Source organism: Triturus cristatus, chromosome 6 (assembly GCF_964204655.1).
Source record: "Triturus cristatus chromosome 6, aTriCri1.1, whole genome shotgun sequence".
Classification (NCBI taxonomy): domain Eukaryota; kingdom Metazoa; phylum Chordata; class Amphibia; order Caudata; family Salamandridae; genus Triturus; species Triturus cristatus.
This window is the reverse complement of record NC_140589.1, coordinates 577,160,355-577,173,532: the sequence shown is the minus strand read 5'-3', so window position 1 is coordinate 577,173,532 and position 13,178 is coordinate 577,160,355. Positions and strand designations below refer to the sequence as shown.

The 13,178-nt window shown below is 43.7% G+C and overlaps 1 protein-coding gene across 4 annotated transcripts in view; it reads left to right on the top strand.

Annotated features, from left to right (window-relative positions):
• IBTK (inhibitor of Bruton tyrosine kinase) overlaps window positions 1-13,178 on the top strand; it is a 700,505-nt gene that overhangs the window by 38,031 nt on the left and 649,296 nt on the right. The window contains exon 2 of one of the 4 annotated variants that reach the window (XM_085611017.1): window positions 12,949-13,001. The exons of 2 other annotated variants lie outside the window; for them this stretch is intronic. The gene's annotated coding sequence lies outside the window, so the exon portion shown is untranslated. Of the gene's footprint in view, window positions 1-12,948; window positions 13,006-13,178 lie in introns of those variants that run through there. One more of the 4 variants, XM_085611018.1, reaches the window with a different exon arrangement.

Below are 13,178 nucleotides of genomic sequence, written 5' to 3'. Positions count from 1 at the left end.
TCCTTTGGATTGCTGCCGTCTTTGACTTTAACTAGTAAGTTACGGACCTGTGTATATTCCCGCCTCCAGCCCTCATTCTACTCCTACACACAGCCCCGCATTAACGCTGGCCTCACTGCCTTCTCTCCCCTTTGTACACTACCTCCGCGACCAGCAGTCATAATTTGGTTACCGATTGCACTCACTCCTGTGGATTTTCACGCAGTCGGACCTACTCAATTGGGTAATTATACTTCTACTTTTACGATACCGGCGTGCTCCTCTAGCCTCCCAAACCGGCAATGAATGCCTCCTTTCACCCATCTTTTTCTTCCACAGCACAGACACGGACTCCGGACACCGTGCTGTATGCTCTACTTGCTGGCTGCCTCTACCCGGACGCTTGATTCAATCAATATCCAGCTTAAGTAATTCCCATTGTGTCAAGGCTCACCTTCAGCTTCCCGCTGGTTGCCGTTGTCTTGCACAGGAACAGAAGCTGCTAGTTTCCCGACTCCCACTACCAATCACTCAGTCCCAAGGAATGTCTTGGGCTCTAACTGATCGGCAAGGGGGAAGGGGGAATTGGATAAAATAACAAACGAGAGAAGTGACTGGTTCTGGACCTTCTGGTTTTCCTATCTGGAATTCTTCTTCAGCTATCTCTCTGCTACTGAAGATTCCTGAGGTAACTAAGCACACAACATTTTATTATTATTATTCCTCCTCTACTCTACCCTGTCTCTTTTCTTCTTTCCTCTAATGGTGTTTCCTACCTACCCAGGTATCCTGAACTCTGTGCCTCTCTTCTTGTTCAACTCTGCCTTTTTCTTCTTTCTTGTTATTGATGTCACTAATTATCTGTAAAACATATATTCGTTATTATCCCTATTTATCTTGTAGTCTTAATATCTTTTAACCCTCTCTTTTTTGACCTACCATCAATCTTTCTTCTCGTGATTTTTCTGCTTCTAGTTATACTAATAACTGTAGACTTCTAGAGGATTCTTTATGCTTGAACTTCTCCAGTTGCTTCCTCTCCTATGGTTACTGCGGATTGTTATGGCTCTGGTAAGTCTTACTCCCTACTTTCTTAGTTGGCTGTTCTTATAGTCTTTAACATGTTTTTACCCTTAGTAACCTTTACTGTATACTGCAATATACTTCTTTTCTTTTCAGGACTCGGTAAACTGATCTCAGCCGTCCCTGGTAAGTCTTTATTTATTGCGTCACCCAACACTACTTATCATTTAATGTGACCTTTGATAAACTATCAATATTCACTTAGCTTTCTTCTGTCTTCTCTTCTGGTGCTGTAGAAGTCGTGTCTCGTTTCCTGAAGCGACGAGGAAAAACTCCGAACTCTACTCTCAGTAAGTTGCCTCTACGGACTCTGCGACTTTTTCTGTTCTCTTCGGTAAGTATCGACACAACTCTCTTGCGTCACTCTGGAAAACTTCTTCGACAAAGTATTCTCTTCAGAACTGGGAACTCTCTCTAACACGTCTTCTCTGAGGAAAAATCTTGGTGAAGTGCGCACTACCTCAGGCGCGCGCGCGTCACAATGTCTCCCTCTAGATCTGTTAGCAACTAGACCGCCGACCCCAACGTCTGCGCGGCCATCTTGGAAATGCGGGCATGCCACAAACTCGACCATTGAAAACCATTCAAAACTGAAGCGCCCATAGAACTTAATTCCTTGCGCATCGTTTTGGAACTCACATTAGGGATCCTGACAGTACCCCCCACCAAGGATGGTCCTTCCACTCTGGGCTTGGTTGGATTGCGCTGACAAAAAAGTCTTATTAGCCTAGGAGCATGAACATCTGAATCTGATTCCCAAGACCGCTCCTCTGGACCGTAGCCTTTCCAATCTACCAAATAGTACAGTTTTCCTCTGACTAATTTTGAGTCCAGAATTTCTTTCACCTCAAACTCTAGTCCTGTATCTAGCTGGATTGGTTTTGGAATTGGTTCTTTTCTCAAATCAGAAACTGCCTTCTTCAAAAGGGAAACATGAAATACCGGGTGAATTTTGAATTGGGAGGGTAAGGTCAATTTATAGGTCACTGGACCGATCTGCTCTGCAATTGGGTAAGGGCCGATAAATCGTGGCTGAAATTTTCGGTTCCCTTTTAACCTTAAATTTTTTGTATTCAACCAGACTTTATCTCCAATTCCTAGTGGGGGGGGGTTTCTTTCTTTTCTTATCTGCGTATTTCTTATACTTTTCCTTAGCCTGTACTAGATTCTTTGACGCTTCTTCATGCACTGACTTTAAATGAGCTACCAAATCCTTGGCTGCTGGGACTGTGAGCTCCACATCTTGTACTGCGGAATTTGGATGTCTACCATAGTTTAAGTAGAACGGGGAATATCCAGTGGACACATTCTTCGCGTTATTATGAGCGAATTCTGCTGTCCACAAGTAGTCCGGCCATTCTCCCTCCTGTTTCAGCAAGAACAATCGTAAATATTGCTCCAATTCCTGGTTCACCCTTTCCGTTTGTCCATCCGTCTCCGGATGGAAACTGGTGGAAAAACGAGTTTCTACTCCTAACCCTTTCATAAAAGCCTTCCAGAAATGTGAAACAAATTGGGTGCCCCGGTCTGATATTACGATCTTGGGTATTCCATGTAATCTGACAATCTGTGTACTAAAGTGCCTTGCTAACTGTTTTGCTGTAGGGATTCCCTTTAAGGCCAAGAAGTGTGTCATTTTCGTGTATGCATCTACTATTACTAGTATTGTATTTGTCCCTTGACAAGGTGGTAAGTCTGTAATTAAGTCTAGGGTGATTGTATGCCAAGGATGAGGAGGAATGGGAAGGGGTTGCAACAGCCCATGTGGTGCGTGCCGTTCTGATTTTCCCTGAGCGCATATCTCACAAGTCTTTACATATTGTTCAATGTCTTTACTCATCTGTGGCCACCAATACTTTCTTTTAATTAGGTCGGTTGTCTTGGACTCTCCCTTGTGGCCAGCCAACAGATGATCATGGCATTCCTGCAAGACTTGCTTCTGCAATGCTATAGTCGGCAAATACAATGCACCTTCTTTAAATGGTAATTCATTGCGAACTTCTCTTCCAGGTTCTAGTTGCGCCCATCTCTGCATTTCTTCTGGGGTTAGAGCTTGGGTTACCTTTTCCTTAAAGTTCAAGATATCAGTGGCGCCTATAATCTTGGTATCCGGTATGATTACTTGAGCGCTTAGTGGGCTTCTTTCTTCTCCGGTTCCCAACCTAGACAAAGCATCCGCCTTTCCATTCTGTGCTCCCGGCCAATAGGTTATCACAAAATCGTAATCTGCAAAGTACAGAGACCAACGGAGTTGGCGAGGTGTCAATGTTCTGGCTGACTTCAGGAATTTTAAGTTCCGATGGTCCATGTAGACTGTTGGGCCCCCATTAGATAATGTCTCCACTCCTTGAAGGCGTCTTTTATCGCCAGCAACTCTTTTTCCGTAATCGTATAATTGATTTCTGCTGGTGTCAACTTCCTGGACCGATAAGCCACCGGGTGTAACTGGCCCGTTTCCTTATTCCTTTGAGATAGAACCCTACCAATCGCAAGGTCCGAAGCATCTGTCTCGACATAAAAGGGCTCCATCGGATCGGCATGAAGGAGGATTGGCGCAGTGGTGAACTCTATCTTCAAATCTTTAAAGGCTTGCTCTGCTTCCTCCGACCATTCGAATCGTGTTCCCTTCTTCAGGAGTCGCGTTAAAGGTAGTATTCGTCGGGAGAATTCTCCAATAAATCTCCGATAGAAATTTGCGAACCCAATAAACGCTTGGACTTCTTTCACACAAGTGGGCGACTTCCATTCTTGTACGGCCTGAATCTTTTGTTTGTCCATATGAATGCCTGCTGGCGAGATTACAAAGCCCAAGAACTCTACCTGTGGAACTCCAAAAGCACATTTCTCCAACTTGACAAATAGTTTGTTCTCTCGCAATTTCTGCAGAACTCCTCGAACTTGTGTTTGATGCTCCTGCGTATTTGTTGAGTAGATTAGTATATCGTCAATATACACAATTACACATTGATCAATGAATTCACTGAGCACATCATTTATGAAGTGTTGGAACGCTGCAGGCGCATTACACAACCCATAGGGCATCACCTGGTATTCAAATAGCCCCAAGCGTGTTCTGAAGGCCGTCTTCCACTCGTCTCCCTCTCTAACTCGAATAAGGTGATAAGCTCCCCTTAAATCCAACTTCGTGAACATCTGTGCTCCTTTGATCTGGTCCAACAAGACGGAGATAAGGGGAAGAGGATACCTGTTCTTCTTTGTTATTCGATTTATGGCTCTATAATCAATGCACGTTCTCAACTCGCCCTGCTCCTTCTTAGGCACAAAAAATAGTGGCGAGGACACCGGCGATTGGGAAGGACGTATAAATCCATTGGCCAGATACTTGTCGATATACTCCTTTAGGTAATGATTCTCTTGTTCCGTCAAGGCGTATACTCGGCTGCAAGGCAAGTTTGCCCCTGGCTCCAAGTCTATTTTGCAGTCGTAAACATGATGAGGCGGCAGTTGCTCTGCTTCCTGTTCGTTGAAAACGTCCTCGAAATCTTGATATTCTTGTGGAATTGTTTGAGTATTTATTACGCACACAGAGACTTCCGCTGAACATAAGGCATGAGCCGGATTCTGTTTACTCGTTGTCTCGTAGACCCCAAAACAGTTCTCTCTACAATATGCCGAGTTCATTTCAATTGTTCTGTTGCTCCAATTGATCGAAGGATTGTGCTCTGTGAGCCAAGGAAGCCCCAATATAAGCTGAAATTGGGGGGCATCAATTAAATTAAAGTGCATAGCTTCTCTATGCCCATCTTCTTGAATCAGCTCTATCAACTCCGTGTGACTCGTGATTGGCCCTGAGGATAGATTGGTACCATCGATTGCCCGAACTGGTTCACTTTTAGCCTTGGCAATTGCTTGCAGCCCAATCTTAGTTGCGAATTTCTGATCGCAGAAATTACCTGTGGCTCCTGAGTCCACCATCACAGTCACTCCTTTCATTATTTTTTCTCAAACGGATCGTCAAAGATAAAATCAAATGAGGCGAAGACGACTGTAATGTATTCGCCAGCCGATGTTCCTGAGGAGTTGATTTCTGATTCGCATCCACCTGCACAACTCCTTCTACAGGTGGTGCTGCGAGTTTTCCTTTGGCTTAAATGAACCCTTTGGCTTTTTTGGACAATTTCGCACAAAATGCCCACTAGATCCACAATACATGCATAAGTTGTTGGCTCGCCTCTTCTCCTTCTCCTCCTTTGTGAGCGGTCCTCGAATCGTTCCTATTTGCATAGGTTCAGATCCTGTGGTTCCTTCCGAACTCCTTCCTGTTTCAGCCTTAGCTTGATCGAATCGCGGAACCGTACTTCTGTACTCCCGTCTTCTCTCTCCTCTTCTCTCTTCCTGCCGGAAATCCAGTTCTAGCACTAGGTCAATCAGGGCGGAAATTTCAGTTGGACGATTCGGTATCTGAGCCAAGCCATCTTTTAATTCATCTCGCAACCCTCGATAAAATATTCCTGTCCTCTTGTTCTCCGGCCAATCAGTCTCCATTACAAGTTTGTTGAATTGAGCTAGATAAGCCACTAAGTCTCTATTTCCCTGCTTCAATTCCAAGAGCTCGTTATCTACTGCTTGAGAGATCCGTCTTCGGTCAAAGATTCTCAAAAATTCTTTCTTGAACTCATCAAAATTCTGCAATAATGGATCATCTCGTGTGACTATCGGCAACGACCATGCTGCTGCATCTCCGCTTAAATATGACAAAATGAAGGCTACTTTCGACTGCGCATCAGGAAAGATAGAAGGGCGACACATGAAATGTAGTGAACATTGTGTAATAAACACCTGCGCTTTTTGTGGGTCCCCACTAAACCTCTCTGGCGCTGCCAATGGTATTACTGGCGACAAGTAATGTATCACTTGCATTGTTAGCTTATTTGTCTCTCCCATTGAAGTGGTGGGACCCTCCCTTCCAGTTGAATACGGTTGTCTTATCCTCTGTGCTAATTCTGCCGTCTCTTTCCTAGAATTCATGACCTCCTGCCTTAGACTTTGATTCTCTTCCTTAACTCCTACCAATTCCTTTTGTATCGCCTCTAGGACTGACCCTAAAGTCTGTAAATTTATTCCCTCAACCATTTCTTTTCTGTTCGGGTGCAAGATTAATACGTGGGCACTTCACTCTGTCAAGGCTCACCTTCAGCTTCCCGCTGGTTGCCGTTGTCTTGCACAGGAACAGAAGCTGCTAGTTTCCCGACTCCCACTACCAATCACTCAGTCCCAAGGAATGTCTTGGGCTCTAACTGATCGGCAAGGGGGAAGGGGGAATTGGATAAAATAACAAACGAGAGAAGAGACTGGTTCTGGACCTTTTGGTTTTCCTATCTGGAATTCTTCTTCAGCTATCTCTCTGCTAATGAAGATTCCTGAGGTAACTAAGCACACAACATTTTATTATTATTATTCCTCCTCTACTCTACCCTGTCTCTTTTCTTCTTTCCTCTAATGGTGTTTCCTACCTACCCAGGTATCCTGAACTCTGTGCCTCTCTTCTTGTTCAACTCTGCCTTTTTCTTCTTTCTTGTTATTGATGTCACTAATTATCTGTAAAACATATATTCGTTATTATCCCTATTTATCTTGTAGTCTTAATATCTTTTAACCCTCTCTTTTTTGACCTACCATCAATCTTTCTTCTCGTGATTTCTCTTCTTTCTTTTCTGCTTCTAGTTATACTAATAACTGTAGACTTCTAGAGGATTCTTTATGCTTGAACTTCAGTTGCTTCCTCTCCTATGGTTTCTGCGGATTGTTATGGCTCTGGTAAGTCTTACTCCCTACTTTCTTAGTTGGCTGTTCTTATAGTCTTTAATATGTTTTTACCCTTAGTAACCTTTACTGTATACTGCAATATACTTCTTTTCTTTTCAGGACTCGGTAAACTGATCTCAGCCGTCCCTGGTAAGTCTTTATTTATTGCGTCACCCAACACTACTTATCATTTAATGTGACCTTTGATAAACTATCAATATTCACTTAGCTTTCTTCTGTCTTCTCTTCTGGTGCTGTAGAAGTCGTGTCTCGTTTCCTGAAGCGACGAGGAAAAACTCCGAACTCTACTCTCAGTAAGTTGCCTCTACGGACTCTGCGACTTTTTCTGTTCTCTTCGGTAAGTATCGACACAACTCTCTTGCGTCACTCTGGAAAACTTCTTCGACAAAGTATTCTCTTCAGAACTGGGAACTCTCTCTAACACGTCTTCTCTGAGGAAAAATCTTGGTGAAGTGCGCACTACCTCAGGCGCGCGCGCGTCACATCGTCTCCCTCTAGATCTGTTAGCAACTAGACCGCCGACCCCCAACGTCTGCGCGGCCATCTTGGAAATGCGGGCATGCCACAAACTCGACCATTGAAAACCATTCAAAACTGAAGCGCCCATAGAACTTAATTCCTTGCGCATCGTTTTGGAACTCACATTAGGGATCCTGACACATTGCCTTGACATCCGTCCTCCTTTCTTCTCGCTTGGACCTCTGTTACTGATCTAGGTCTCTTCTCCTACTCTAAACAGCACTACCTCTAAACTAATGAGCATTGTCCTGATGAAGGCCTGAAATCATCTAGGTTGAAACGCTGTCGACTACCCAGCCAAGAACTTTGGCGCTGTTGTGGTCAAATGATCTGCCTTAAATCCTGAATACCAACAATGTATATAATTGTTTGTACTTTTGACCACATTTCTTCCTTTTATTCAATATCACCATTCACGCTGCTCTCTTCACCCCTGTGTCACTGAGCCGCTCACCATCACGCTCAGTGCTCACTTTGTGTGTTATGGTCATTGTATATTAATTTGTACTGTAGTGCTGCTTAACTACCTACAAATAATAACCTTTTCGGCCTACCATTCTCGTTGTGGTCTCCCTTCTTTTGTTCCCTATCCCCATTGTGATTGATATCACCATTTTTACTGTCCTGCTTTAATGATCTCTAGTTGAGACCTTGTTGTTTGTTGGAAAGCATATAAGGCAGTGGAACAGGCTAGGACAGTCACTACCCTGGGAGATAACTTCTCCCAGTGGTAGGCTTAGAGGAGTATAAAAGGCTAAGGGAGCAGGAGGCGCTGGCGTACTATAGGTTCAAGCAACATGACTATATGAAGTATATGAAGTCTGGAATAAAGCAGGCGCACTATTGGCATGGTTAGTGCATAGAGAAGGGGGTCTTCGATGGATGCCACTGATAGAGGATAAGTATGGGGATATGGTCCACGATGCAGGGGAGAATGGCAGAGATATTTGCGACTTACCTGGGGGCCTATATGGTTCTCAGATGAGGACGGAGTGACAGGAATGTCGTAAGTTTGTTGACTATATTCCGACTGCTGTACTTTCTCTCTTTTTTTTTTTTAACTCTGTTTATTGAAAAACTTAGAGACAGCAGCTTTGATATTTCATTGAGCAATATAACATATATCAGCAATACAACGATCACGAATCATCAAGAGAAGCACACATGGTAAATCATACTTTTGGACTCAAGAGGATAAGTCTTCATCATCAGTTGGTACCAATGGGGCGTAGCAAATATCACCTCTGTATGAGTTCCATGCCCCCCAAATTGTGGACCACTTTTTAGGACAACCTCTTGCAACATATACAGTTTTTTCCCGAAACATGCACCAGTCCATGTTTTGTTTCCACTGAAGCAGTGTGGGTGGAGTATCGGAGCCCCAGTACTGTGCTATATCCCTCCTGGCCGCCGAAAGACCCAGAGTTACCCAGGTCCTCTCGGAAGTGGTGAGGTCGGTGGGCTCCGAAATGTTAAGGATACAACGTTTCGCTTCCGGGTGTATTTGTTTTGGCAAGACAGACCTAAAGGTTTGGTGTATTGCTTGCCAATTCCACTGGATACGGTCACAGTCCCAGAGGATGTGCACGAAAGTGCCCACCTGTCCACACCCCCTATGGAACTCACCCCTATCCCCCATCCCATGTATCATTTGTGGTCCAGTGACGTAGGTCCTATGGAGGATCTTCTGTTGGACTAGCCGTAATCGAGCGGATATACCCAACTCCTGGGGGGATGCCACCGCCTCCCGCCATTCGTCTTCGTTCACTTCTAGGCCGTCCGCCACCCATTTCCCATTAAGTGTTTCGAGAGGATCAGGGGTATGATGGAGGAGCTTCTTATAAGTAAGGGAGACTACCTTTTCCGGCAAGTATTCATCTAGGAGTCTATCCTCCAGCGGGGAGGAGTCAGGGGGCGAGGTCCGACCGCTGTACTTGATAATAATATCAATAATGATGACAGATGCTTGATGGAAACATTGGAATTGAGGCGATTAGGATGGCGCTAATTCAGTTGAAAGTAGGGAAAGCTCCTGGCCCCAACAGATTCCTGTGTGAACTTTTCTATATGCCTTGGGAGTAAACTAGTAGACTCTGTTAGGGATATGTGTTATGAGCTAAGAAGGTCAGATGGCCACCATAGTGCTGATTGGTAAAGGAGGTAAACTGTTAGAGCAGTGTGCCTCATGTAGGCCTATCACTTTGGTCAGTCTGGAAGTGAAGATTCTGGTGAAGGTGCTGGCGAATTGACTGATTCAGGTCATAGACAAACTGATAGCCACAGACTAGTTGGGTTTTATGCCTTAAAGTTCCACGAAGCACAACCAAAGGCAGCTGTTCAGATTCTTGGCAAGATGCCATGCTTTGAGAAAGCCGGCGGTTCTGCTGACACTAGATGTGGAAAAGACATTTGACTCTGTAGTGTGTTCTACTTGTTGGCAGTTCTACAGAAGATGGAGTTCAGGCCAGAGTTCATGGTATGGGTCTGACTTCTCTATACCAGACCCAAGCGTGGGTTAAGATCAATGGAGTGCTGTCAAGGGCATTTGAGTTGAGCATCTGGGCAAGACATGGATGCCCCCATTCACCTTTCCTGTTTGTGTTGGTGCTGGAGCCCTTGACTTATTGGGTGTGGGTAGATGCCCAGAATAAGTAATTAAGGAATAAGGTGGGTCCTAGCCTGGAAGGATGAGATCTCACCATATGTGGACCATCTCCTGCTCTCTTTGGTGGACCTGGCTCAGTCCACACCACAATTTGTATAGATCCTAGACATATTCGGAAAACACTCAGGGATGCATATCATCTGGAACAAGCCAGTGGTGTTCCCTCTCTCCCTATGGCAGCCACCAGTGTCCTGGAAGAGCCCCCAGCCCTGGTCGCAGGAGGCCTTTATATACCCAAGTATATACATTAAACTTAATCAGATGGCCTTCCTTAGGTGTAAGTTAGGAAAGGTCGTTGAGGAGTATAAAACAGATGTGGGAAACATACGCTCTTGCTGCTGGGTAGAGCCGCCCTCTACAAAATTATCACCTTGCCCAAGCTCCTAGATATGTTACAGAATACACAGTACAGAAGGGCTGTAGCATTCCTTTAGGCTGGAGATGCTGAGCAGAAATCCATATGAGGGTTGAAGAGCACGCCCAAACCGCCATCTGTACTACATGGTGACTCAGCTACTGTTCGTTAATGGTTGGCCCTTTGATTCTCAACAAGAATCAAAGGCAGGCAGATACCACATGGTTTCAGAAGAAAAGGGGGGCTACTTCTGCCACTTGTACCGTACCAGCCATCCCACTCAGACTATGACATTGGGAACGGCGCTGGCGACCCATGGCATATGGTGTGAGCAGATACTACCCAAATACATTTTATTAGTCTGCAATATTGCCCTGATTGTGGTGAGGAGGGATATCATGCAGCTGTGGGGCAGCCAGAGGGTTCCACACATAGGCCAATGGTTGGCGAGTTTAGACTGGTGCATTTAGGCAGAGGAATCTTTCCATAAGGCCAGAGGAATTCAGAGACCTAGAATAACACACTTTAGATGCGGAGAAGTTGGGGGAGGGGTGCCCAGAGACGCCACAATGCTTGTATATGGGGCAATGCAATGGGAGAGATTCTTTTTGTGTACTACCATGGCGCATATGGGGGGGGGGGGGCTACTGGACTGGCTTAGTTTTCCTCTGATGGGTAAGAGACTGTGTGACATAAACTGTAAATGTGTTGATTTGTTTTTTAATGTGTGTACTGTTTGTACCAGCTGTAAACATTTAATAAAAAGAGCTATTAAAAATAAATGTCTTGTCCAAAATATAGCCTTTCCTTTCTTTTTGAAAATTTATGGGTGCTAACATAACAAATTCTATTGTATCCTGCCCACCTAGGGTATATCCTGCCTCATGTTTAAAAAAACAAAAAAAAAACTCATGCCTTATTTTCCAAAGTAAAGCATTGTTAAAATTCATCATGTTTTGTTCTAATAGTTGCACAAACGTGGTACTGATAACCCTAGGGATGATGAACAAGAAAAGTTACCAAAATATAAGGTTGTCAAAAATACTTTGAACAAAACAGCCCGTACTAGCTCACTCTTGGTAGGTTTACAGGAATGTCTGCTGTCTATCAAATAAAAATGCTAAATTCAATGATTTTAAAACTGGCAGCAAGTTATGACTTTTGCCTTGAAAATTTCAATAATAAATTGTGGATTACGAGCTGTCTAAATCTCTGTGTGAAGATAATCGTCATTACATAAAGATTGAACACTTATTAGTACAAAAATTATACAGCATGGTTCTGAATGTGCAGAAGCTCTAAGCGTTCCATTCAGTAATTTTCTTTTAGGTGGAAAGCAACATTTTTATTACAATGAATTAACTAGTATTGCTCCTTATTCACAAGTCAAAGGTCTGTCCACTGAAGAATTGATCGGTACAAAGTCAAAAAATGTGCCTTCATTTCTGTGTGGTATTGCCGACATAAACCACATTTCAGATCTATGCCTAAGCCATATCTGTTATGTTCTGTTGTAATACAGATGCAATGCAGATATGTAGAGGGCACTATCACCGGTAGAGTATCCTGGCTCTAACTGGTCTGAGTCTAGGTACACATAGGACCTAGTGGGACTACTGCTCGGAAAGCCAGGTTTTCATCTTCTTGCGGGATTCAAAAAGTGAGGAGGGGGCACTTCTGTGTTGCGGCTGGTTATCTCGTGCTTTAGAAGCAATGTAGGAGAAGGCTTGACTGCTGTATCTGGTTTTCTGTAGTTTACGATTTGTGCAAGTAGGAGTCCGGACGAGTGAAGGTGTTTGAAAGGTTTGTGAAAGCAGATACAGTTGTTGAGGTATGCTGGGCTAGTGTTATGTAGTGCCTTGAAAGAGTGGGTGTGCTTTCTATGCATACAATGAGGTGAAATTGTCTTCAATAGCTGGTAAACCTGTTAAAAAAAAAATCTGATGCTACATCTGCTTTTTTATCCTGTTTATGTTCCTGGAGTACATAGGGAGCAGAGCAACCACACTTCATTGAAAGCTGAAGTTTTTGCCCCTACTTATATGTTTAGTTACTTTTTCAGATTTTCTTTTATAAGGATGGTTTTTGACTGTCTGAACTGATTTCAATTTGAAATTTGTATTGTTTTCCTGCCTTATATTAGCCCTCAAAGACGGTAACTGTTGTGTTTATGAGCGAAATATTCACTTGTTAAATCTGTAACCTTTTCTTACGAAGCAGAATTACTTTTTGCATGTCTCAAATAAAATGTAGTTCTTCATGCGACCCAATATAATAAATACCTTTAGCTGTGCTGACCATCCATGAAAAATTAAATGTAACATATATAGCGCTTTTGAACGGTAAAGCGATGCAATTTCTTTAATGATTGTTATTCAGGCTCTAAGACTTGGAGGCCAAAAGAAGATAATTATTCGGGCGATTATAATTTATTTTTAGGTCTCCCATGCTGACAGCTTTGGCTGCACAGACCTATTATTTCCAATACATTACATATAGTTAGAGTAGTTTTTACTCCGAACTGTATGTCATTATTATCTGAGTAACTTTCCTCTTTCAGATTTGCTGGCTTTCTTCCCAGGAGCAGTTAAACCTGACAGATTTCCGACTGCTGTAGGTATATTTCCACTACTGATGTCAGACCTTGCTTTGTAGTGCATTGAAAGGTCTCTCGCTCTCGCTCTCTATCTCGCTCTCTATCTCTCGCTCTCTATCTCTCGCTCTATCTCTCGCTCTATCTCTCGCTCTTGCGCTCGCTCTCGTTCTCTCTTTCTCTCTCTTTCTCTTTCT